Raw genomic sequence first — 27,205 nt, forward strand, 5'->3', positions numbered from 1 at the left:
GGCAGCACGGCACGCTAATGAGGCAACGTGGGAAGTGGCACAGCCGGGCCTATTTTAAGCCCATGCCAGTGAGGGGCGGGGTGTTGCCTGGGAGGGTAGCTTCCTCTCCGCGATCCATGCCAGTATTGTGTTGTAGGGTGTATGGTCCATGACCTGATGCTAACATGGATTGTGGAGCAGGAGTTGCATCTACCCATCCCCAGCAGCAGGGGCCCCTCTCAGCCACAGAGTCCCTCGGACAGTGCCCAATCTGGTCTCCCTCTGGTGCCGGGCCTGGGCCCCTGCATTGTTAATAGTTGTGCAGAAAAGGGAATTTCAGCAAGTGTAGCTTGCCTTCTTCACAAATATTAAAGGTGCACAAGCCCTATCCTCCTTTCCCCCTCATCACTATTATAAGTTTCTTTCCTCATTCAGATCCTTCTTCCAAACATCTAAACCTGTGTATAGTTTTATTCCCAACACAATTAAACTGGTGTAGGTAGTACATTTCCTGTTCACCCTTTGTAATCCTTATTACACCCCTTTCTCTCTCTCCTCTCCCACCCTTGTCTTCTCTGAAACTTCAAGGTTTAGATGGACATCTCCCTGGGGCAGAGACCTGCCTGTCAAGTATCAGTAACATAAAAATTGTTTATCAACAACAAATAAACAAAATACTACTACTACTATTACGACGACTACTACTAACGAAAATGCACTGAGCTCTGTGTATATCTGTAGGGTGCTTTGTTCTGCCATGGTGGATCAAGAGCAATAGTTTCTATGATGCTCCATGTATCCCACCCTTAATTTTTCTTCCTAAGATTTGCAGAGGGAATATATATCCTGGCAACCATAGAGGAAACTCCTGCAGATGGAAGAGTCCTGCACAGGTGCACCTGAATCCCTGCACCTGGTGAGATCACTGGATGAAGCCAAATGTGGAACAAACCCACAAAGCCAAACCACAGGCTGAGAATGTGGGCCTGAAGTCTTTAAGAAATACAGGAGAGAAAGACGGTGGTTTCTGAGGTTGTGGTGGAAGCAAGCATGTTAAAGCTGCTTGCTGTAAGGACAGGGACTGAACAAGGAGGTTGTTATTAAAAGGCTGCTGTAATCGATAGGATGTATCTGCAGGAAAGGTCTGCATTGTAGGGGAGAAAGAAATACTGCTGTGTGAGACCTTCTCACAGGTGGAAGCCAAGTGTTCAAAGAAAAGGTCTTTCAGCACCTGCTTTCCTTATCTAACCTTTGCTAGTTGGCACTAACAAGTTCCTGTTTAACTTTCAGCTGCAATCGCAACTGCTCCTTGAAGAAGCCGATCATGAGAAGGATCTTTTATGTGCCACATCTCCATAAATGGGCAAATGGCCCATAGATTTTACAGCACTGAGTGGCACTTTTTTGCTTAATGGTAGCCCCCGCCCCACCCCTTCTCCCCCGTTTTGGGGAATATGTTTCCATAAGAAAGTTGGTAAGCATAACTAGATTGGGGACTTTCTCTGGCCAATTTCTTTTCTTTCCTTTCTTAAGTGCCCACCGGAGTCTTGGGAGAGCAGCGTTAGCTAAAGCAAGGTGCAGCCCAACACAATCAAGAGCACTGGGGACTTCTTTCTCTTCGGTTCACTGGCTTGAGCAGCTTGCTTAGCAGCACCCTAGGGTGACACGGGGGCCTGGAGTGGAGCCAGCAGCAGTGTTAGGAAATGCACTTGCTAATGACTCTTGCTGCCGTCTCTCTCATGGCCCCAGTTCAGGTAGTGAAACCAACATGTTCCAACATGTTTGGGCATGTGAGTTCCGTTGGAGGCCTGCTCTGACATTTTCTCTCTCTTACTCTCCCTCCACCAGCTGAGAGAGAGAGAGAGAGAGAGAGACAGAGAGAGAGAGAGAAGCCATATAGCACAATACAAACAACAAAGAGTTCTTTCTGTGCCCAGCACCATTGCAGGTGTAGGAAGCGTCCCAGCAGCGTGGGTGTGTGTTGAGATAAGCAGACTTCCACACTCCTTTTCGTTGTTGTTGTTGGGGTGGTTACTCACACTGAGGTAATTCTTTCTGAGTTGTGCATGTATAGTGGTGACATCTGATGATTATGGGGGTGGGGATTTTGGTTATGAGTGAAATGGCAACTCAGGGCTGACTCGGGGTGTTTTTTTCTTTGAAAAGTCGTTTGGTAGAGCGACCAGGAGTTTGTTTGTTTTTTAAAAAAAGAACCCATGGGGGTAATCCAATCTCCTCCCTCACCTGCAGGTGCAACAGGGATGGTTCACAATACAGAAAAGAGGAAATTCCTTGTTGACACAGGTGATCAGGGCTAAGTGGCCAAAATTGATAGAATAATATTAGTACAGAGAGCATAGCTCTCCAGCTGCCAAGTTCAACCTACCACAGTGAGGCTGCTTTCTTCGACTCTGCGTCCCCCAAAAGCAACTTGTTTTCCAGAGGGAGATTTTTTCTTTAGCTAATTGCTTATTCCTCATTAATGCTATGACCCCTGAATGGAAGATGCGGTATGGTGCAATGTGTAAGACTCTAGGCTTGTTCACACGTTATACTGAATACAGGTACACGCTGTCTCGACTCATGTACATGTGTTTGTGTGAAAGACTGTGCACTTGTTGATTTGTACAGCTTAACTATTGTGTATGCAGGCACGCAGACTGCACATCCATAGAATGCTACACCTGAGCAGCTCAGCGCAATTACTTGTGTATTGTACACTTGTTGAATGTGCTGTCTAAATACCCCTACAGTTCAGAGCAAGTACTTTACAATGTTATTTATTGCAAAATGTGCCACTAGGGTAGGGATGGAAAGATCTATCCAATTTCTGTTCTTTCAGTTTCTGACTTTTCTAATCTTAAATGTGGCTCTTCACATTGCTGAAGCAATTTGCAAACTTTTCTTTAAAAAAATCCTGATGAAAATTCTTCAGCATGTTAGTCCCAATTTCTCCTAATAAATCCTTTTTTGTATGCAGTTTTGACTAATGTACACATTTTCTGCAAGCATTTTATCCTAACATAATGCATTTTTGTATGTTATTTTCACCAATGTGTACATTTTTATACACATTTCCCCTTATATGTATTTTTAGAACACTGTTTGGTTGGTGAACTGTACTGCAAAATTTGGATAAATGTGAGTTTCAAAGGATGGCCATGTTTCGCTTCTCATTTTGTTTCGGAAAATGCAAATTTGATAAATTCGGCTTGAAATGTGAACTGAATTTCTTGCCCATCCCTACGTTAGGTCCAACTTTACTATGGCTGAATAAAGGACCACTTGATAAGAATTGAGACCACTTCTACACATACTTAGAGCCACCTCTTCTATGGCATATTGCTCCAGAAAGCTCTTAAAATGTTAAAAGGCTTCCACTCATATGGAATTTACAGCGCTACTGTGCAGTACACACGACACACCTCACAAAGGAACAGGCACTGCTAGCATGTTATGTAAACACGCTCCACATGAGTGGAGGTTTTTAAAACTTCCAGGAGCATTGTGGGACTGACCATTCATCTATTTATTTAAAAGTATTTTTATTCCACCTTTCCATTAAGAAATGCTTAAAGCAGATTTACCATCTAATAGGTATATCGAAACTTTGTAACTTGTGCTTTTTAACTTGTTCATAGAGTTAGGGGGAGCAGTGAGGTGACCAGGTTTGCTGATGACACTAAATTGTTCAGGGCTCTTAAAACAGAAACAGATTGTGAAGAGCTCCGAAAGGACTTCACTAAGCTGACTGAATGGGCAGTAAAATGGCAAATGCAATTCAGTGTAAACAAGCGTAAAGTTATGCATATCGGGCCAAAAAAGCTGAATTTCCCATACAAACTCATGGAGTCTGACCTGGCGGTGTCTGACCAGGAACGAGACCTTGGGGTCATAGTGGATAGCTCAGTGAAGATGTCAACCCAGCATGCAGCAGCGGTGAAAAAAGGCAAATCCCATGCTAGAGTTCATTAGGAAAGGAATTAAAAACAAGACTGCCAATGTCATAATGTTGTTATACAAATCTATGGTGCAACCATATTTGGAATACTGTGTTACAATTCTGATCACCTCACCTCAAAAAAGATATTGTAGAGTTGGAAAAGGTTCAGAAAAGAGCAACCAAAATGATCAAGGTGATGGAGCAACTCCCCTATGAGGAAACTGCAGCATTTGAGGCTCTTTAGTTTACAGAAAAGGCGAATAAGAGGTGACATGACAGAAGTGTATACAAGTATGCATGGCATAGTAAAAGTGGATAGAGAAGTTTTTCTCCCTCTCTCATAACACTAGAACTTGTGGACATCTGATGAAGCTGCATGTTGCAAGATTCAGGACAGACAACAGGAAGTACTTCTTCACAGCACACATAGTTAAACTATGGAACTCACTCCCACAAGAGGTAATGATGGCCACCAACTTTGATGACTTTAAAAGAGGATTAGACAAATACACAGAGGACAAGGCTATCAATGGCTAAGGTCCATGATGTCTCTCCTCTGCCTCCACAGCTGGAAGCAGTATGCTTCCAAATACCAGTTGCTCAAAACCGCAGGAGGAGAGTGTGTTTTTGTGCTCAGATTCTGCTTGTGGGTTTCCCATTGGCATCTGGTTGGCCACTGTGAGAACAGGATGTGGACCAGATGGGCCATTGGCCTGATCCAGCAGGACTCTTCTTTTGTTTTTATGTAAAATGACAATAAAATACAAAATCAACAGTAATGGAGAGAAGAGATGACAGATTTAAACACTTCAGCTCAGAGCCAGATTAGATGAGTACTTAATACATGATATGCAGCTACATGTTTTCTTTTTTCCTTAGCTAATTAGATGTGCAGGTGAGCCAAACTCTTGCTGGGAGGGATGGGAGAAAAATTCATTTTCATCTGCATTTTAACGGGATCTCACGTAAGTTATACTTCTCAAACCAATACCCAAACTGTAACACAGCTATCCTTCAAAAATTGTACTGCTCCGAATTTGGCAAGCAGTTTGCCAACCAAAATGTATGCACAAGTGTGACAGCCAATCTGGTGTAGCGGTTACAGTGTTGGACTAGGACCTGGGAGACCAGGGTTCAAATTCCCGCTTGGCCATGAAGCTCACTGGGTGACCTTGGGCCAATTACTGTCTCTCAGCCTAACTTACCTCACAGAGCTGTGAGAATAAAATTGCGAGGGGGAGAACTATGTTTGTTCACCACCTTGAACTCCTTGGAGGAAAGGTGAGATTTGAATGTATTAATAAAAAAAGTAAATATTTGAGGAAAAGATGAACAAAAATGTGTATGTCGGTGAAAGTAACCTGCAAAAGTGCATTATATTAAGGGAAAATAGTTTGCAAAGATGTGTATATTAGGCAAAATTGTGTAGAAAAACATACGTTTCTCTATTGTGTACAAAAACATACACATTTCTCTTAATATTCATATGTGCACAAAATGCGTATGGATGTTCATGCAGAATTTCTTTTGACAAAATGCACAAACCGGTGTGACAGTGGGACAAACCAAACTTATAACTGGAAACTGAGAGAAACCAAAATGGACATATTCTTCCATCCCTGTACATGGGAAAGTAATGTATAGGGAAGGGGGGCTTATATCTTCACTTCCCCATATTGATAAGAATGGAGATCACCTCTCCCTACTTCCTGCAGCTAGCTCTGCCAGTCACTCTAGAAGTGATTATATATTGTAATTGGTAACAACTGCCAGAAACCCATTTGCAACGCAACTCAAAATTCAAACCTGTGTGCTGAAGAGTAATGTTATGTCATGTTAAAATGCTTTGGATCTAGAGAGATGTATTACATGCCATTTAGGATTTATCTGAGGGAGCCACATGTGAAGATTTCTAGGATGACATCTGGTTTGTTACAGGATGTACTGTATGTTACAAGTTCTAGAGAGGTAGCCATGGTAGTTTGTTGTATCGTAAACAACAAGGAGTCTTGTGGCACCTCATAGAATAATTTATTTTGGTATTGATTTCTGTGGATATGAGTTCACTATGACAGAAGTTGCTGCCCAGGGCTCCTGCTGGGAGGAAGGGAGCAATATAAATCAAATAATAAATAAATAAATAAATAAGATGTTTGTTGGCAGATCTATAAGCAGGTCCAGAAAAAAAGTTTGATCAAACATCCAAAGTGGGATCAAAAGTCCGTGGGTTATATCCAGCAAAGTTGTTCCATTAGCACAAGGCCTTCTGCTTGCCCAATGGAACTTCCCCTCCCTCTCTTCCCCTATGCACCCGCCAAATCTGTTCTGGGGTATCCCCCAACCATTTGGGGCAGATTTGGGGGACCACAGGGAGTGGGTGGGGAGAAGAGATGGAGGGGAAGTCCTATTGTGTAGGCAGAAGACTTTGCACTAACAGAACAACTTCATTGGATAAAACCCCATGAAATGCAAACAATAGCAGTAAGACTGCATACATTACATGCCATACATTTAAAGCACATGATTTCTCCCCCCTTCCAATCCTGGGAACTGTAGTTTACTCCTCATAGAGCTACAATTCCCAGCACTCTTAACAAACTACAGATCCCAGGACCCTTTGGGAGAAATAATGTGCTTTAAATGTATGGTGTGTATGCAGCCAAAGTCTGTTGCATTTCTATGTGAAGCTGAAATATATTCACTAATAGGCAAAAAAAACCTTGGGGTTTAAGAATGTACATATAGCCAACAGATATTGCTATCAAACGTTAAAAAGCAGGGAAATAAGGCAGCCATAGTAAATGCACCAGGGAAGCAGGAGACCTGACCTCATCTCTATTGTACTGCCCTACAAATTGGTATAAATGCAAACAAAATTTGGGTTGGCCTTTCACCATTCAATCCACTTTCTGTGTAGCTTGGAAGAATTTGGTAACGTGCCTCTGAGCATATGGTGAGTGGTGGCAACACCTGCAATCAGCCCAAATAACAGAAACAAGACATGTGCTGTGCTGATCTTGTTTTAGCAGGGAGGAAGCAACAATATTAAGACAGTTGATAGAGTTCAGATAGTCACTTTAAATATGTTTGATTTACTTTGCAATTTTAATGAAGTTTCCTATAGTAAATCATTTTATTTTGCTTCTGTTTCTGTGAATATGTGAAGTACAGAGACACTTTGCATAATTTACACTAAAAAAACTCCAAAAACAATTTTGGAATAATGGCACTGACTATTCCGCAGAATAGTCTGCAATGGACACAAGGAATGTCTCAGTTTGCATAATATTAAACAGTGGGAGGTGAAATATATTCTAGCAAATTTCTACGTGTGCTCTATGTTTTTAATTGACCCTGCCCACCTTTCTTTAAGTGGAGTGGTTTAAGCATAGCAGGCTGAACACATGCATCTTGGGCAGGCCAAGTTTGTTTTTTCCAACAGTTAGATTCATTGATTAAGTAGCAAAATATTGTAATCAGTCTGATTTTACATCAAACTGCAGTTTCAGATTCAACTGTTAATAGATGCAAAATAGAAATAGAGCATAACCTCCAGTTTGAAACACAAAAGACTGTCTTCACCATCATATGACATTGACCAATAAATAGGCTTTGAAATTAATAAATATAAATTTGACACAGATTTCTAGGATGAATAATGAGAGAAATATAATTTTCTGGGTTAGATTCTCTGTAGAAACAGTAGTAACACAGGAAAGAAGCAAAATAAGAACACCAACAAACATACAAAAAAAGTAATTCTCCATCTTTGGAGATGTAGTCCTGATTCCAGCTGTTGCCACCAGTCACCATATGGTCAGAGGCATGTTACCAAATTCTTCCAAGCTACACAGGAAGTGGATTGGACTATGAAAGACCAACCCAAATTGTGTTTACATTTTTACCAATTTGTTGAGAAGTACAATATCTCAAAGAGGAGATCAGGTGTCCTGCTCCCCTGTTGCATTCACTATAGCTGCCCAATTTCCATGCTTTTTAAACTTTGATAGATATATCTGTTAGCTATAGGTACGTTCTTAAACCCCAAGGTTTTTTGCCTGTTAGTGAATTTCTCTGCTTTCTAATCCAGGAGGTAAGAAATGGGATCCTGTGCAAGTTTGCTGAGAATGGATTGATTATTTGCATGCTTACTGAGTTCAGTGGGATTTACTCCCCTGCAATTATGCTTAGGATAGGTGAAACTGACCACAGGGGATGGGGAGGGGAGGAGGGGGAGGGGAGGAGGCACGAGGGAGAGGAGGAGGGTAGGTTTGATAATTTGCATGTTTATTGAGTTCAGTGTGATAGGTAAAACTGACCATGGGGAGGGAAGACTAGAGTGGGAAGGGGAGGAGGAAGAAGGAAGAGGGGAGGAATAAGGGAGGAAGAGAAGGGGAGAGAGGAGGGGAACTAGAAAGGGGGAAAGGGGGAGGGGAAAGGAAGCTCTGATCATTTGCATGTTTATTGAGTTCAGTGGGATTTACTCTTTTACCACTATTGGACAAGAAACAAACAACAAGGTGCATCATCAGTGGGTTTAAGAAGGTTGAGCAGAGCACATGGAACTGCTGTTGCTTCTATAGATGAAAGGGAGTGAGGATAAAGGTAAATGAAATGCAAATAGAAAAAGAGAAACAAAAGACAGTGATGATTACTTAAATGCAATACCATACCAACCACAACAAGATTCCTGTGAGTAAGGCAGAAAACTAAGCATCCCACAACTAGTCAGGATTCTTAACCAAAACCCAAAACGTAAAAAAATCCTGACAGCCAGTCAGCCAAGGCCACAGAAATCTGCACAACCTGACCCAAGAGCTGCAGTTAGTGCAGAACGCTGTGGCACAATTGCTGACATGAGTGAGATCCTATCAGCAGATAATACCTCTGCTCTGAAATCTGCACTGGTTGCTGTTTTGCTACAGGCCAAGTTCAAGTCTGTGCTTTCCATGTTACGGGTGCCGTACTTGGTCTGCTCTTGTAAGAAACAGATCCTTTAGTGTGGCAGCACCTATGCTTTGGAACTCCCTGCCTATTGACATTTGCAAATGCCTTCACTGTACTCTTTTTGGCACCTGCTAAAACATTTTTGCTTAGGCAAACCTACCCAGGTATGTAGAAGCTATTATTTTTTATCTATTTTTAACCCATTGTTGGTTTTATTATTTTGAATGTTTTTAAATACCTGTCTTTAACTGTTTTTGCCAATAATTTTATTGTTTTAATTCCTGCTATAAACCGCTTTGAGGGTTGTTGTTTTTTTTACAATAAAGCAGTATATAAATGTTGTAAATAAAATAAAAAAATAAATTTTGGAGTCACTGTGACCCATGCCTCTCTTTCCTCTTTTGTACCGAGTCAGGCCATTTGGTACCATCTAGCTCAGTACTGATGCCATGGACTAGCATTGGCTGCTAGGATTCCTGGCAAAAGTCTCTTCCAAAGATTGAATTTTGGACCTGTGCATGCAACGCATGTGCCCTACCACTGAGCTACAGCCCTTTTAAAATATGTATCTTTTAAAATTGTTCTTTTCAATTCACTAATGACTGCACAGCATACATGGGGAGAGTCACACCATGCATTTAAAGCATATTCAATATATATTTGAACCACATGAATCCCACTACAGACTCCTGGGAACTGTAGTTTGTTAAGGGTGGTGGGAACTATAACTGTGAGGGGGGAAACTACACTTCCCAGGATACTTTAGGAGAAGCCATGTGCTTTAAATGCGAGTTGGATGTGCTTTAAATGTATTATGTGGATCTCTATTACTTCATAAACGTTGCCTACATATAAGTCATTTTAATTAAATTTAAAAATGGAAATAAGCTATAAAGTTTACTTGGTGACCATGGGTTACGCAGCATCTCTCAGCCTAACCTGCACCTCGGGGTGAAAACTATGGAGGGGGACCATGACCACCCCAAGGAAGAAGGGCACACTTAAAATGTAGAGGAAATAATAATTTGTAAATAATAATTTACAACTGTAGTGTGAAATCACATACATATTATTTATTATTTATTCATTTATTATTTGATTTATATCCTGCCCTTCCTCCCATATAAAAACATATTATGAAGAAATATTTATATAAGCATGAATGTCAAAGATGTTTATTATTTACACAACCTGTAAAGATATTTATAGTGCAATCCTATGCATGTTTACTCAGAAGCAAGTCCCAATATATTCAATGGGGCTTACTCAGACAGGGAAGCATGCATGGGACTGCAATTCAGTGATAAGGAACTTCACTCACCCAATCCAAAATTCAGAATCATGCCACTTTAAGCTGTTCTGCAACTGTTCTATATTTGTTTTACAGTTATTGGATTTTAAAAAGCTTTATTTCTTGGGCGCTGCCTTGGTTTCCAACTCTATCTCACAAGGTTTGGAAATATTCCACATACGCACACACTGGAGATGTAAAAATGCATACACCCCATATAACAGTTTATTGCAGAACACTTTTATTTTTTAAAAAATGTTATTTTAAAAAAATATTATTAGTTTCCTGCCAAATAAAAGCAGTAACACCTATGTAAGCCCTGCCTTACTGCTTAAAAAAAAAAGGATCAAAGGGGGAGAGAAAGATTTACAACACAATCCTTTTCTATGTTCACTCAAAAGTCCCACTGATTTTCAGCACAATCCTTACCATGTCTACTCAAAAATAAGTCTTACTGAATTCAATGGGGTTAGTTCCCAGGTATGTGGAATTAGCATTTAGGTTTTACTCCCAAAATTTTTTCATATTGAGAAGTTTCAAAATAGGTTATGAATAAGAGAAATAAGCTGCCCTCTTCCACAGTCCTGTAAAATTTAAACTTTGTTTGACTCCTTAATTAGAAAAGTATAACACTGAAGCATGTACACTTTTTAAAACGTTTGTTCAAAAATTATTTGAAAAATAAAAAGGATAATATACCAGTTTTGCAAGTAATTAAAAAAACCTTACATGTACCCTATTATGCCTACCAAGATCCTTCTGTGATCTTCTGTTGTAGTGCAATCCTATGCATGTTTACTCAGAAGCAAGTCCCAATCCTGTACAGAGAAAGTACTCTTTATGCTGCTGAAAGCTATATAGTTATTGAATTCCTGATGTGAAAGTATTTTATTTATTTATTTATTTATTTATTTAATTACATAATGAAATTAAACTGTTCTCAGAACCTGAAATGATGTTTAGCTCTTGCTATTGTCAATTACAACCCTGACTTCTTATTGGCTAAAACCTGCAAGGGCAGGGATTAGAGCAGAATTTAGAGCAATTTACAGAAGTTGCGGGGTATGTGTCTGATGTTTTGGTGTGTATCTCGGGAACCAGACCACTTAGAAACTTACTTTTTTTAAAAAATGAAAGCGGAAAGTCCAGAGATTAAGGTGAGTCACCTAGACACCCGGAGAGGACCCCAAAAATCAGAGTCTCTACTGATATCCAGAGGTCTGGTAACCCTAAATAGGAGTCTCCTAACAACTTTCAGCACCTTTCACAGACTACACTTTCCAGGATTCTTTGGGAGAAGCCATGACTGTTTAAAGTGGAATCAATGGCTGGCATGGATGTGGCCCCCTGATTAGGCAAGCCAAACAGCTGTGAGTCTGGCTTTTAGAACATTGACATTTGGTTCTTACTTGCATGCCAGTGCTTATCATTGACTCCAATGTTAAATTTCTTAAATTAATTAAAATTCAGCCAGGCATATTTTTAACTTTTAAACTGCAGAAGATGAAGGTCAGAGTATGGGGGAAGGTCAGTAACAGGATTACAGGTACTCTGTGAACATGGCTGATTTTTAATTAATTTCAACAAATTATGAGACCACTGACAGAAAAAAGTCCAATAGGAGTCTGGATATTTTTTTCTCGTTTTACACTCTGAACTCTTGATTCTCTCTGAGTGTTTTGTGTATCGCAATAAAAACTTAGAAGGTTGTTAAGGAAGCGTTTCTGAGTTCAGGACTATAGGTTTTGTAAGGTTTTGTTTTGAAATGAGCTTATGGGAAGCAGCAGAATGGCATGGGGGTATTTTCAATTTAACATTGCAGAATGCGAAAAATCCATGCTGGGTATAGTATACAGGCACTCTTGTGGCTGTATAATACAGATCAGAACAGCATGATGTAGTTTGACCTTGCTCTTTAGATACTCCCCATCTTCTGCACCCATGTAATGTGCCTACCCACTTCATGCATCTGTTGAAGTGGGCTGTAACGGTTCCTTGAGGAGTTTATGCCACAATATACAGCTTTGTGTTTAAGGTGCTGCAGGACTCTTTGTTGTATGTAATGTTGCCATATCTATTTATGATCCATGTTGTGAGCTGGTTGGTTTACCATTGCGATTTTTTTTTACTAAACTATGTGTTTATTTAATGACATGGTTAGGCAGATAAATGCATCTATAGGGCTTTGATTGAGAAGAATGGTGAATTTCACACCCATTAGAGAGTAGGGTTCCTCAGACTCTGTTAGTTAGTGAAGGAAAAACTCATCACTGCCCCAAGTATAATTAGACAAAACAAACAAACTTGACCAGTAGATTGGCGTCTCATCAGGGGCCTAAAGGCAGGTAGATCAAACCATGCATCATGCAGATAGTGTTACAATCTTTTGTTTGTATTAAATCTTAGCCCTAGGGAACAGGCAATTAAAAATAAAATAAGTCCAGGCATAAAAAACCTGCATCCTGGCCAGACCAGACAAGAGATCAACCAGGTGTGGAGTTGTCAGAAGTCTCTGAATTGTTGCATGCCAGTGAAACAAAACAGGTAACTGGTAATTGCTCTCTCTCTCTTTCCCCATAACATAAAGAAACATTAACATTTGAGGACCCAGCCAGTCCCTCTCCAAACTGCTTGGGAAAGTGTCATAGCTCAGTGGACCCAGGTTTGATCCCAGGCATCTTCAGACAGGGCTGGGAAAGAATCCTATCTAAAATCCTGGAGAGCTGCTGCCAGTCAGTGTAGACAGTACTGAGTTACATGGTCCAATGGTCTAACTTGGCAAAAGGGAGGAAAGGGGTAGAGGTGAATTGGCATTAGCCATTTTGACCCACATAGACACCAGTGTGGTGTAGTGGTAAAAGTGTTGGACTAGGACCTGGGAGACCAGGGTTCAAATCCCCACTCAGCCATGAAGCTTGCTGGGTGACCTTGGGCTAGTCACTGTCTCTCAGCCTAACCTACCTCACAGGGTTGTTGTGAGGATAAAATGAAGAGGGAGCAGAACCATGTATGCCATCTTGAGCTCCTTGGAGGAAAGGTGGGATATAAATATAAGATGCTGAGATATATCAAAAGGTTATAAGATTCCTCCAAGAAGCCAAGGTGTGCTCTTGCAGAAAACAGTGGGCTGTATTCAGCTGTATTCATGCAGGTTTTTCAGAATGCTTTAACTGTGACTGTTTTTAGAAGGTTTTTTATTGTTTTTAGAATGTTTTTTGGTTGTTGTTAAATTGTCTTGTTTGCTGCCCTGGGCTCCTTCAGGAAAAAGGGCAGGAGATGATGATGATGATCATCATCATACACTTGGAATAGACTCAATGAAATTAATGGACCTAAGTTAGTCATACTGATTATTTTCAGTGGGTCTATTCTGAGGAGAACTGACATTGGACACAACCCAATGTATGTATTTTGTTGGGAGTTTTGTATGGTGACTGAGCTATTAATTTCACTGCAGGAAGTAAACTGTATGCTCAAGTCCATACAGCAGGAGGGAGGAAGTTTGTATTCAGCAGATACCACATACCAATAAAGAATGGCTGGACTAGAGTAACTGTCTGGATTCGATATCTTTGAAGGTAGGTTGGGACAAACATGAAAAAATAATGTACCTGTTCATAGTTTCTGTTTCTGATATACTGGTCTACACACACATTAGGATCCAGTTAGCATCATGGCTGCATGGGCCATATCACATCCATAACTAAGGGCTTATCAAAATGACTCATAATTCAGTCTTCCTTGGGAAAGAACGTTATCATGGATTCCCTTTCTCTCCCCCATACTGCCCCTTGAGCTTTGAATCATTCGTTCTCTTTTGTGGTTGATATAAAGGACCTCTGGGGTTGCTGAGTTATTGTTTTCATAGGAATTTTTCATGATAAATATCTCGGAAATTTGTAATGGTTAGGCTATCTTGACAGAACTGTTTATACAATGCTATTTCTTCTTGCAGACTGGTTTTTCTTGGAGAGGATGAGGGGCACACTGGGACATTTATAGATCCTAAATGCAAGTAATAAATAAAGACAAAATAAAAGCTAAATTTAAATAGCAGTTACAACCATTTCTAGGATTCACCTCCCAGCCCCACAGACCCCTGTGAACACTAGGTCTTACCATCAAGTGAGTTTCCTTACTACTTGTTAGCAACTGTTCACATCAATCAGGCCAGGGAGCAAGTTTCCACATGGAGCAGTGATACAATGTACATTCCACGTTGTGATGCTCATGTGGTCCCCACTGACTGGGATGCGAATGTGCATCCCTGTGCAGGACCCATATTCACTGCGCATTACACAAGCTGAATTAGACAGTTGTTTCTACATGACGAACAAGACCGTGTGTATGGATTGTATTGAACTGAGTCCTACTCAGAGTAGACCCATTGAAATGAATGAACCTATTAACTTCAATGGGTCTACTCTGAATAGGACTAGCATTGAATTGTATGTGTGTGTGTCTTCTTCAATACAGTCATGAACATAGCTAAATCTGATTAAAAAACACTATTCTGCAATGTTCTGTTGTTGATGCCATTTTATGTGGATTAACTGCCTCTTGGCATGTTATAACTACTTATTTCAATTGATGTAAATTAAAAGGCTTTTCCTCCCCATCACAATTCAGCTGTATGACAGCCACCTAAAGCTTGTCTGTGTGAACTTATAAATAGGTATTAAAATCATTTTTTCAATGGGTGAATAAACGTCCCTACTGGATCAGGCCAGTGGCTCATCTAGTCCAGCATTCTGTTCTCATAGTGGCGAACCAGATGCCTATGGGAAGCACATTTGTTCCCTATTTGCTTTGATTGCCTGATCAGAGTGGGAGTGTAAACGTGTATGAACCTAAGCAGCCTGCTTTAAGCAGTATTGCAAACACACAATTTAATATTACCTTGCCAGTAGGGACGGAAAGATCTCTCAGTTTAGGTTCTCTCACTTTCTCACTTTTCCCAGTCTTAGAATTTCGTTCTGTCGCAGTTTGTGATTTTTTCTCCTCATGCAAATTCTCCAGCATTTTAGTGCAAATTTCTCCTACTAAACATCTTTGTGTATGCAGTTTTGACTAATTGTATTGCCCATATCCGGAAGAATCTTGATGTAGACAAGGAGACTTAGGATGGCACGTGCATGGCCTTAGTCCCATAATTCATATCTCATACCCCTGATTTATTGGGGTGCTTATTGCTTCTACACACTGCAACTGTGTAGTATTGGAGTCTGGAGAGCTTAAAACAGAGGCTTTCTGATAATAAGCTAAGAAATGTTTCACTCTGTCTGTGTTAAAAAACAGCACTTGGGAAAGTTGTTCAAGTAACCAAAACACTCCAGCTTGTCTCACACTCCTGCTCTGCAAGGTGGACTTGTTTATGACTTTCCCAAGCTCAGAAGGGACAGTGAGCTTAATTGGTTTACAAATGTTCTCACTCTACTTGTGTAAACATAACTCTTGATAGTCAAAACAAGCAGTTATGCCCATGAGCTCATCAAGGGAGGGCATAAGCGAAAGCAGCTGGGAATAAATGTCACAACTGTAGCACATGTAGGGTCAGGAAAGATAAATAAAAATCACCTGAGGCAGAAACCTGCAACCTGGATGCTGGGAAGATAATGATCTAATAGGTATAAGGTTTTTTGGGTATAAATACAGGACCCCTAGATTAGGGAGAGTAAGCCTCCAGGGGACTCAACAAGCCTCGAAGCAACATCAAGAAGACTGAAGAGCCGTAACTCCTCCCAGACAAGAGATACTTGCTGTGGCTGTTCATGAGGCTTCCAGCCAGTGAAATACATGTAAGATAAGAGCAAAGGCAGGGGGGAGAGGCAGGGACCCATTAGCCATTAGTTTCGTTTCAGTGTTTTATTGCCTGTAAATACTGCCAGTTCTATGTAACCAACGTGCTTTATTAAACAATGCAACTTCTTCACCACAGCATGTTCATTGTCCTTTTGAAATCTCAAACTTACTTGCCTGAGGAAAGGGAAAAAACCTTTGGCAATACACTAATGTACACATTTTTGCAAGCAATTTCTCCTAATATAATTCATTTTTGTATATTATTTTGACTAATATAGTCATTTTTATGTACACTTCCCATTATGCATTTTTGCAAACCTTGTTTGGTTGGAGAACTGCATTTCAAAATTCGGATATGTGTGAATTTTGAAGGATGGTTATGTTTTGGTTCTCATATGCTTTTGGAAAGTGAGAATTTGATAAATTCGGCTTTAAATGTTTACTGAACTAAATTTCTCCTTCATTTTTACTTGCTAGGCTCAGCCTTCGTTTGAAACAAACAAGGGATTTGACCCTTCACAAACATGATGTGTCCATTAGTAAGAGTAGATAAAGAATAAGGTGACTCCCCTAACGGAATAAGGTAACAATGCTCTTAAAATTGTTAACTGAGTTGGGGTCTTGGAACATAACTGCATCGTTAAAGAAAAAGAAAGAAAACTGAATTCTAGTGATTGAAATTGAGGTATCTGTGATGGATTTTGACAGCTATGCTGAATACTTATCCAAAATCATGGGACCAATCATATAGCTAGGTACCAGGTTAATTTTGAGCTGTCTTCACAGATATTTCACGTGTTGAGTCAACTGCATATAACTTCAGCCTGGCAGAGCTATTAAGCTACCTGGGGATTCGTTGTATAATAAATAATAATAAAATTTTATTTGTTAGTCGCCTATCTGTCCGGCTTAACGGACACTCTAGGCGACTTACATAAAATAAAATATACAGTATACAATATACAATCAACACATTTATCAGATTAATCTAACATCAAAAACAGTAATTAAAAGATCAAGAAAAACTAATCCACCCCAACGTTCTTATAGGCCTGCCTGAATAGCCAGGTCTTTAAAGCTCTGCGGAAACTCATCAGGGAGGAGGCATGTTGGAGATCGTAAGGGAGAGAATTCCAGATGGTGGGGGCCACAACTGAGAACGCTCTCTCTTTGGTCCGCACCAGCCTAGCTGTTTTGACTGGTGGGACCGAGAGGAGGTCCTGTGTGGCTGATCTTGTAAGGCGGCCTAATTGGTGATATTGGAGGCGGTCCTTCAGATAAACTGGGCCGAAACTGTATAGGGTTTTAAAGGTCAACACCAACACCTTGAATTGGGCCCGGAACACCACTGGTAACCAGTGTAGATCTACCAACACCGGGGTGATGTGATCCCGGCAGCGGCTATGCTTAATCAAGCGTGCCGCCGCATTCTGTACCAGCTGCAGTTTCCGGACCGTTTTCAAGGGTAACCCCACATAGAGCGCATTACAATAGTCTAAGCGAGAGGAGACCAGGGCATGTATTACTCGTGGGAGCAGATGTACAGGAAGGTAGGGTCGCAGCCTTTGTATCAGATGTAATTGATACCAAGCTGCCCGGCTCACTGCCAAAACCTGAGCCTCCATGGACAGCTGGGAGTCAAGAATGACCCCGAGGCTGCGGACCTGGTCCTTTAGGGGTAATCTCACCCCATTAAGTACCAAGTCGATATCTCCCAACCTTCTCTTGTCACCCACAAGCAACACCTCAGTCTTATCGGGGTTCAGCTTCAGCCTATTTTCGCCCATCCATCCACTTACGGACTCCAGGCACTTGGACATGGTCTTCACAGCCAACTCTGGTGAAGATTTAAATGAGAGATAGAGCTGAGTGTCATCCGCATATTGGTGACACTGCAGCCCAAAACTCCTGATGATGGCTCCCAGCGGCTTCACATAGATGTTAAATAGCATGGGGGAGAGGATAGAACCCTGTGGGACTCCACAATTGAGAGGCCAAGGGTCTGAAACCTCATCCCCCGATGCCACCCGTTGGTACCTGCCTGAGAGATAGGAATGGAACCACTGTAAAACAGTGCCCCCTATTCCCAATCCCTCAAGGCGATTTAACAAGATACCGTGGTCAACGGTATCAAAAGCCGCTGAGAGATCCAGGAGGACGAGGAAGGTATATTCACTCCTATCCAACGCCCTCCTCATTTCATCTACCAGGGCGACCAAGGCTGTTTCAGTTCCATGCCCAGTCCTGAAGCCCGATTGGAAAGGATCTAAATAATCTGCTTCATCCAAGTGTGTCTGTAGTTGCTTGGCCACCACTCGCTCTATCACCTTGCCCAAGAATGGTAAGTTGGAGACAGGGCGAAAGTTATTCAGCTCTTGGGGATCCAAGGAGGGCTTTTTCAAGATGGGCTTAATCACTGCCTCCTTGAGGGCTGATGGCATTGCACCCTCTTTCAAGGATGCATTTACCACTGCCTTGATCCCTTCGCCCAGTCTTTCTTTGCAGCTCATGATGAGCCATGAAGGGCAAGGATCCAGCAGACAGGTGGTTGGCTTCACAGTAAAGAGCACCTTGTCCACTTCCTCAGCGAAGAGAGGCTGAAACCGATCCCAACAGACCGGAGTGCAACTGGCCGACTCTGGCCCACCTCCTGTATACACGGCGTGTGGAATCGTGCTCTTCAGGTGCTCGATTTTATCGGCAAAGTGTTTAGCAAATGTGTCACAGGAGGCTTTAGAATGCTCCATGGGTTCCTGAGCAACTGGACCGACCAGGCTTCGGACCACTTGGAACAACCTCCTGGGACAACACTCTGCCAACGCAATAGAGGCAGCAAAGAATTGCCTCTTCGTTGCCTTTGTTGCCACTTGGTAGGCTGCTATTGCTGCTCTAACCAGTGTCCGATCATCTTCAGTGCGAGATTTCCGCCACCGGCACTCTAGTCGTCTCACCTCCTGTCTCAGACCCCGCAACTGTGGCGTGTACCAGGGTGCTGTCTGAGTTCTATTCAGGGGGAGAGGATGTTTTGGAGCCACCCGGTCTACCGCCCCAGCGATCTCCCTGTTCCATTCCCCCACCAGAGTTTCAACCGGGTGTCCTTCAGTCAGCTCCAAATCCCCCAGCGCATCCAGGAATCCTTTAGATTCCATTAGGCGTCTGGGGAGGACCATCCTAATGGGTCCTTGACCCCTGCGGAGGGTGTGCGGCATTGAGAGGTCTATATTCACCAGATAGTGATCTGACCATGACACAGGGTTAGAAGAAACAACCCCCATTTTCAGAGCACTTCCCTCCCCAGCCGAGACAAACACAAGGTCAAGAGCATGACCGGCTACATGGGTGGGCCCTATATTACTAAGGTGCAGTTCCCAAGAAGTCATGGTTTCAATGAAATCCCGAGGGGCTCCCGTGAGAAAGGCCTCAGCATGCACGTTGAAGTCCCCCAGAACCAATAGGTTGGGGGAGAGCAATCGCACAGCCGAGACCATCTCGAGCACCTCGGCCAGGGAGTCTGCTGTGCAGCGGGGTGGGCGGTACACAAGTAGAATCCCTAAACTGCCCTTTGGGCCCAACCTCCAGTACATGCCATCGATAAACTTGGTCTCGTGGAGGGGGGTTCTGGTGAAAACCAAAGACACCAAAACCTCGTACCAAAATACTGGGGACATGATTGTGAGAAGGCCACCAGTCCAACCCCTTGAACAGCAGTTCTATTAGCATATGACTAAACAATAAATTATACAGCTAAGAGTATACAAGAGTGGCTGTATACTATAGCCAGCATGGATTTTTCACATTCCGCAATGTTAAATTGAAAATACCTTCATGCCATTCTTATGCTTCCCATAAGCTCATTTTAAAACAAAACCTTACAAAACCTATAGTCCTGAACTCAGAAATGCTTGCTTAACAGCCCTCTAAATTTTCATGGCAATACACAAAACAGTCAGAGAGAATTGAGAGTTCAAAGTGTAGAAAGAGAGAGAAACCAGACCCTTTTTGGATTTTTTTCTGTGAGAGCAGAATTCTCATAATTTGTTGAAATTAATTAAAGATCAGCCATGTTTACAGAGTACCTGTAATCCTATACTCTGACCTTCATCCTCTGAAGTTTAAAAGTTAAAAATATGCCTGGCTGATTTTTAATTAATTTAAGAAATTTAGCACTGACATCAATGATAAGCTGGGGCATGCTCAGTAAGAACCAAATGTCAGTGTTCTAAAAGCCAGACTCACAGCTGTTTGGCTTGGCTAATCAGGGGGCCACACCCACTCCGATCTTTATTTCACTTGAAACAGTCATGGCTTCCCCCAAAGAATCCTGGGAAGTGTAGTTTGGGAAGGGTACTGAGGGGAGACTCCTATCCCCCTGACAGAACTCCAGTGGCCAGAGTGGTTTAACAGTCAGCCACTCTGATTGAAGCTCTGTGGGGGAACAGGGCATCTCCTAGCAACTCTCAGCACCCTTCACTAACTACACTTACCAGGATCCTTTGGGGAAGGCCATGACTGTCTAAAGTAGAATAAATGTCTGGTGTGGATGTGGCCAGTGACAGCTTTGGTTTAAATTTGGGTGGGAGACTACATGTGCCTGCTGTAGAATAAAAAGGTGGGGGAAACCCTGAAAAAGAATGATACTGTTCACAATGTTTTCCTTTTGGAAAGGAAAGGGGTTTCGCCTCTGCCCAGTGCCCACCCATCCAATTTCCTTCCCTTTCCCTCTGCCTTCCTTTCCAATCCCCTCCTTCCCCCTCCTTCCCCATCCCCCGTGGTCAGTTTTACCTATCCTAAGCATTGCATGAGTGTAAATCCCATTGAACCCAATAAGCATGCAACTGATCAAACTTGTCCCCTTCTCCTCCCATCATCTCCCTTTTGCCCCTAATCTTCTCCTCCCACTCCCACTCCTTCTGCTCCCCTCTCCCCTCCTCCTTCCCTCTACTCTCCCTTCCCCCTCCTCTACCATGGTCAGTTTTGCCTATCCTATGCATGATTGTTCCCCCTCCTTCCCTCTCCTCTCCCTTCCCTCTCCCTTCTTCCTCTCCTCCCCTCTTCCTTTTTCCTCCTCCCCTGCCCACTCCAGGCCTCCCTCCCCATGGTCTCTTTTACCTATCCTAAGTGATTACACAGGAGTAAATCCCACCAAACTCAATAAACATGCCAATGTTCAAACCTGCCCTCCTCCGCCCCTCCTCATTCCCTACGGTCAGTTTCACCTATCCTAACCATGATTGCAGGGGAGTAAATCCCACTGAACTCAATAATCATGCAAATGATCAATCCATTTGCAGCAAACGTGCACAAGATCCCATATCTTACCTCCCAGATTAAAAAGCAAAGAAATTCACTAAGGCAAAAAACAGTGGCACATATTACCAAATTCTTCCAAGCTACACAGGATTGGATTGGACTGTGAAAGACCAACCCAAATTGTGTTTGCATTTTTACCAATTTGTAGGGCAGTACAATATCTCAGAGAGGAGGTCAGGTCTCCTGCTCCCCTGGTATATTCACTGTAGCGGCCCAATTTCCTTGCTTTTAAAAGTTTGATAGAAATATCTGTTGGCTATAAATAGCTTCTTAAACTGCAAGGGTTTTTTTGCCTATTAGTGAATATGTATCAAGAACTGTGACATCACACTCTGCTGGTATACCACTTTAAACAGGCATGATGACATATTTATACCCAAACACCATATATGGTGGAAGAAATTAATTGAGTTCTCAAGTCCCATCCCTTGATCTGAGATTGATGTTGTTGAACCTAAAGCATCTCTGGTGTATGGTAATTTAACATCATCTTTAAAAATCCTTCTTTGACATTGTGACCAAAATATGTTCTGTTATCCCCACCATTAAAGCTTGTCAGTGTGAATATTTCAAATATAGCTGACACTCATCAAGTACTGAGTATTCAGGTAATGAGATCAAATGTGAACCAGCCCAATGTCTTATATATATGTTGTACCCTGCCTAAGTCTTAACCCAAGGTAGTGATTCCAAAGCACAAAAGACCAACATTTACAGCATACAGTAGGGCCCTGCTTCCCGGTGCTTCACTTCCCGGCGTTCCGCTAATGCGGCGGCTTTCATTCCCCATTTTAAAGCCGCTTTTGCCGCTTTTGTGGCATTTTTGCGTCATTTTTGCGCGACGCGCCCCATTATACTCAATGGGGTTCCACTTTACAGCGATTTCCGCTTTACGGTGGGGGTCTGGAACGGAACCTGCCGTATAAGCGGGGCCCGCCTGTACTCCTGTTTACTCAGAAATAGGTCCCTCTGAGTTTAATGAGGTGCACTCTTTAGTTCTTGTGCTTAGGACTGCAGCCCTGATGTGTGTTGTTTCATTTACACATGTAAACCATCACCAGATGAACCTGTCAACTAGTGATGAACATACTAGTGAGAACTAGCTGGGAGAGCAGAATATCTGCTACAGCCTGAGGCCTTTACAAGCTCAGTCCTCATCACAATAAAATAAAATAATCATGTAAACACAGTAAAGTCTTTTGTGAGCTTAAGGTTTAGGAAGGTCCTGGGATTCCATGGGCGTAGAACTTAATTGTATACTCATCAGAAGTCTGAATTATCATGTGAACTGTTCTATCTCCACTCACTCACTCCAATAGTTAAAGAATATTTTACCTGATCTCCTATGGTGAAGCATAATTGCCTACAAGGTGACCAGACAGAGAAGCTTCACAGATGTCTGTCCCCACTCCATTGTTTCAGGACATAAATGACTAATCATTTTTGTTCTTCCATGGCTTTGCTCTTAATATACTAAACATAATGTATAGTGTCAGGGAGACATTGGCAAGAAAACATCACTTTCCATGGCCTTGCATGTCAAACCCAAACTAAGCATTAAATCTTGTAAACAATGATATGACAAAGACATCCCTCCCTCTTGCTGTTTTTATGGCAGCATTGTCAGGCTACAATTTACTGTCTGCTTTGTTATACAAAGCAAGCATCTCAGGCAGTTTAATAACATAAATTAATCTAGGCCTGCTTTTCAAAAAATTGTGTGCATTAAATTTCAGCATTATTTGTTGAGACCTCCCCCTGCTTATTGTCTTTTGACCTGAAATTAGACTACAAGGAATTAGTTTTGTATTTAGGGGGTTCCTGAAGTGCATTCCTTGCTTAATTGCCAGTTCTTTCTTAGGCTATTTGAATCACTCAATCAGAAGCAACTAAAACTCAGGTTCACATTTTGCGGCCTGAAAAGCAGGCCTATTAATCATGAATGGAGAACAAATTCACAGCAGCGGGCGAGCAAGTGAGCGAGGGAGCTGGCGGGGGCAGAGGGTGAGCAAGGGAGTGAGCGGGGAAAGAGGGCAAGCAGGGGGAGAGGGCGAGCGAGGGAGCCGGTAGGGGCAGAGGGTGAACAAGGGAGCGAGCGGAGCAGGGGGGTGGAAGGCTGGCCCAGGGGAGAGCAGGTGTGGACGGGCCGGCGAGCAGGCGGGTATCTTCCTCCATGCGATCCGCAGCAGGAAGCTTGCCGTGGAAGGGGAGCGCTGCAGCAAGAAGCCCTTCAGGGGGCCCTGTGGGCTGCAGGGCCCTCAGTCAGGGCCTCACCTGGCTGCCCTTTGGAGCCAGCCCTGGGGAGATGCCTGCCAATCATTTTGAAGGATATGTATCAAAAATACTTTTAGCCTTTTCTGAATTGCTAAACAGAGACTCTGCCAGGCAACAGGGTGAGTGAGGCTGCATTGCAATGCAACTTTACTTGGGAGTAAGCACAATTTAAGAGGGTGGGGCCACGGCCGAAAAATGCAAATACTTATACCTCAGTCTTTTCTACAGAGAGGTTTGCTTTTATATCTTGTATTTGTTCAGGGGACAGAGTGTTTGGTGGATTCATACCCCTTTATTTCATCCTCCAGGATGGCATGCTGACCCTCCCATTGCATCCACATGCCCTGAGACACCGAGGCAATTGAGAGGAAGGCTGTTTTCCATAAAATGCGCAGAACATTTTCCCCTCTGGATCCACAAGGGCTAGAGACTTGCTTATTTTTTTTAAATGACACTGGGAATTTGGGTCACCTAATGGGCTAAGCGGTCATTGGGTAGCATGGCTAGAATCCAGGTAAAATCTAGCTAACTGGGCAATATGGCAACCCTACTCAAGACTGAGCTGGTTGTCTCTGAAAAAAAGATCTTACAACTTACAATATATTGGGCCTCAACATATTTGTGACCTTTGATATGTCACTTCTCCTTTCTTCATGTGCTGATGTATGCCCTTCTTTTCTTCCCAGGAATTATTTAGCACTTGCCACTAGAGAACATCATATTTCATTTCCCATCAACCAGCAATCAAGGGTGGTGTTTTGATGACCAAGGAGATCCTATGTGGAACATTGAAAATGCTGCTTCTGTGTTCCTGATCTTATCTCCAGCACTCTTAGATGTAGTTCAACAACTTCTGAAGTTTTTAACATCACTGCACCTCCATGCCAGAAAGGCCATGCCCCTTGTAATGGTGACTGCTGCAAACTGGGGCTGATAGGGTGAAAGACAGAGAGGCCAACAGTAGGTGGAGACAGAGCTGATGACAGGCGGGGCCAACTGATTCTAGTTTTGTCCTGATTTTCCTCTATATTGAGTTCTACATAGGCAACACTGAGAAAAAAGGGGAGGAGCTGATAGGAAGTGCTATCCCCTGGGTTGTTTGTAAGTAAGAAGGCAGGCAGGTGGGTTGGCTGAGGGCAGACTGAGGTTGGTGGGACAGTGACACATTTGCTGTAATTGACCTGCCTCCACTGGTCCCTTGAATGTCTCCTTGTCACTGCTTTTCAGGGAATTGTCAAGTGCACAGGAACCACAGAAAAAAGTAGGAACTCCAACAGTGCAAGAAGTAGCATTTGTCATTGCAACATATGCCAGATGAAAATTTGCAGTCTGAGCACTTTATGCCTGTCCAGTGTGCTCTCCTTGCCGAAAAGAATGATAAAAAGAACAAACAAATATTTTAAAAAATCACAGTCACATAGCAGCGTTCCTCTAGAATTTCAGGATTTTTAGAGGACAAATTTGGAACCAGGCCCAATCTTAAAATAGCAGACTGTCCAGAACAACAGAGGACACCTGGACAATCTATTCCTAGCCCTACCTAGAGATGCCAAGAACTGAATCTGCAACCTTTTGCAGGCAAGGCATGCGCTCTACCACTGAGCTACAGAACTTCCCTGGACTTCTTTCAGGGTGCTAAGTGTGGAGTAATGCAGTTGGGTGGATAAGTCAGCACTGCAGAGACCTTTCGTAGCCACTACAACAGTGATATTGGGTCATGTTGGTAGCTGGAATTTTGTTTTGTTCTGCAGACTGGCCTAACCATCCGCTGCCATCATCCCAAACTGAATGATGACTTCCCCACTCCTGGCCATTACACCAATTGGCTAGCCAAACCTAGCAGTGCCCACTGCTGTGTTTTCTGCCCTGCATGCAAAATAACAGTTTGCCAGCTATTTACAAATTAAAGTTAGAACAAACAGTTTGTTCAGGTGGAGCCATTAAATTAGCTGCTGTTGCAGGTCTGGAAACTACTGGAAGTGGTTAAAGCTGGAAGGAGATTTGGAATAGATTACCCAATAAACTGGTGCATTTATTTACATTGGCACAGTTTTCTGCTGTAGAAAACCCTGTTCCAAGAGGTGTTAGTCTGTGCATGGCCAGTACTGGCATCAAGTTTACATAAAATGAAGATTCAGGAGATTACTGGGCACAAGAACAGGCCTTAAGAACATTATAAACGTTAAAGCACTTAAGAATGTTAAGCTAGCAAGCTTGCCATTTGCTTTGAGCATTCTAAACACCTCTTTGGAAAAGAGAATCTGGCATATGTTCTGGAACAGCCAAGACAGTGTCTCATTGTCCCTAGGGACTGGGCTGTGAGATGGCAGACAGCCACTGATGATACATTTGGCAAAAACCTCTATAGTTTTCAGAGACCAATTGTTTGTTAGGACCCAATATTGCCACTGTTCAAGCTGGGAACGTGAAGACAGAAATCCCATGTTAACCCCAGCACTCAGCCTTCATAGTTGAACTAAACTGTTCCATTTGCCTCCTTTGTCCATCCTCTGCTGGCACCAAACGCAATGCACATACACACTTAGCAGAGCCTCTTTCCAACGTGTCTCACTGTAGCGGTCTTCCCCCCCCCCGTCCTCCAGTTCCTTGCACAATTGCTTCACGTGCTGCTGGATTTCATTATAATTATTATACTGGTTCAATATGTTGGACAGTGCACAACAGCATATCTCCTCTCAGAGACTTTGTTTTTTAAAAAATGTTCCTCCTGTTCTGTGTTTTCTGCCTTCATTGCCAGTTTATATGCAGAGGGCTGATGTTGGCTCATGTCCGGTGTATTTTGCAAGACCATGTTGCACACTTATAAAAATCAATTATTCAGAGAGGTGTTTCTTTTTAAAAATCATCTCTCTGCAAACAGGTTGTTGAAAATATATTTCCAGGTTTGAGTATCACCATTTATCATCTATCTGCTGATAAATGATGATACTCAAATCTGCAAATATATTTTCCACAACCTATTTGCAAATATATCTTCACAAGAGGTTGTTGTTGAGTCCATGCTGCCACTTTGTGGGAGAACCAACATTTAAACCTTGCTACTAAAAGTTCCCAATTAGTTAGATGGGTGGTATATTTCTTCATTTATTTTGAACATTTCTCTCACCTCCGTCAACCTAACAAGAAGGGTACTCAGAGTGCTTCATGGTAATTAACAAGAATGAACATAATAAAATAATGAACATAATGCTGGAACAATGAATTCTAAAGCGAAATAATAATAATAATAATAATAATAAAATTTTATTTGTGAGTCGCCTATCTGGCTGAATTAATGGCCACTCTAGGCGACGTACAACTTCACAGTAAAAATACAATAAAAGCCAATGAGGACCACAACAATAATAATATTACCATATTAAAAACTAACCCACCCCAGAGGTCCCGTAGGCCTGCCTGAACAGCCAGGTCTTTAAGGCCCGGCGGAAACCTATCAAGGAAGGGGCATGGCGGAGGTCAAAAGGAAGGGAGTTCCAAAGGGTGGGGGCCACAATTGAAAATGCCCTCTCTCTGGTCCACACCAGCCTTGCTATCTTAACTGGTGGGACCGAGAGAAGGTCTTGTGTGGTTGATCTTGTTAGGCGGCATAATTGGTGATGCTGGAGGTGCTCCTTCAGATAAACTGGGCCAAAACCGTA

The 27,205-nt window shown here is 42.4% G+C and overlaps 1 long non-coding RNA gene across 1 annotated transcript; it reads left to right on the top strand.

Annotated features, from left to right (window-relative positions):
* Positions 1-1,918: 1,918 nt before the first annotated feature.
* LOC133384308 (uncharacterized) lies at positions 1,919-26,147 on the top strand. The gene is made up of 4 exons (XR_009762493.1): positions 1,919-2,024; positions 13,618-13,738; positions 16,440-16,545; positions 24,233-26,147. It is a non-coding gene; the product is annotated as an uncharacterized LOC133384308 (long non-coding RNA).
* The last annotated feature ends 1,058 nt before the right edge of the window (positions 26,148-27,205 follow it).

Source organism: Rhineura floridana, chromosome 4 (genome assembly GCF_030035675.1).
Source record: "Rhineura floridana isolate rRhiFlo1 chromosome 4, rRhiFlo1.hap2, whole genome shotgun sequence".
NCBI classification, from domain to species: Eukaryota; Metazoa; Chordata; class Lepidosauria; order Squamata; family Rhineuridae; genus Rhineura; species Rhineura floridana.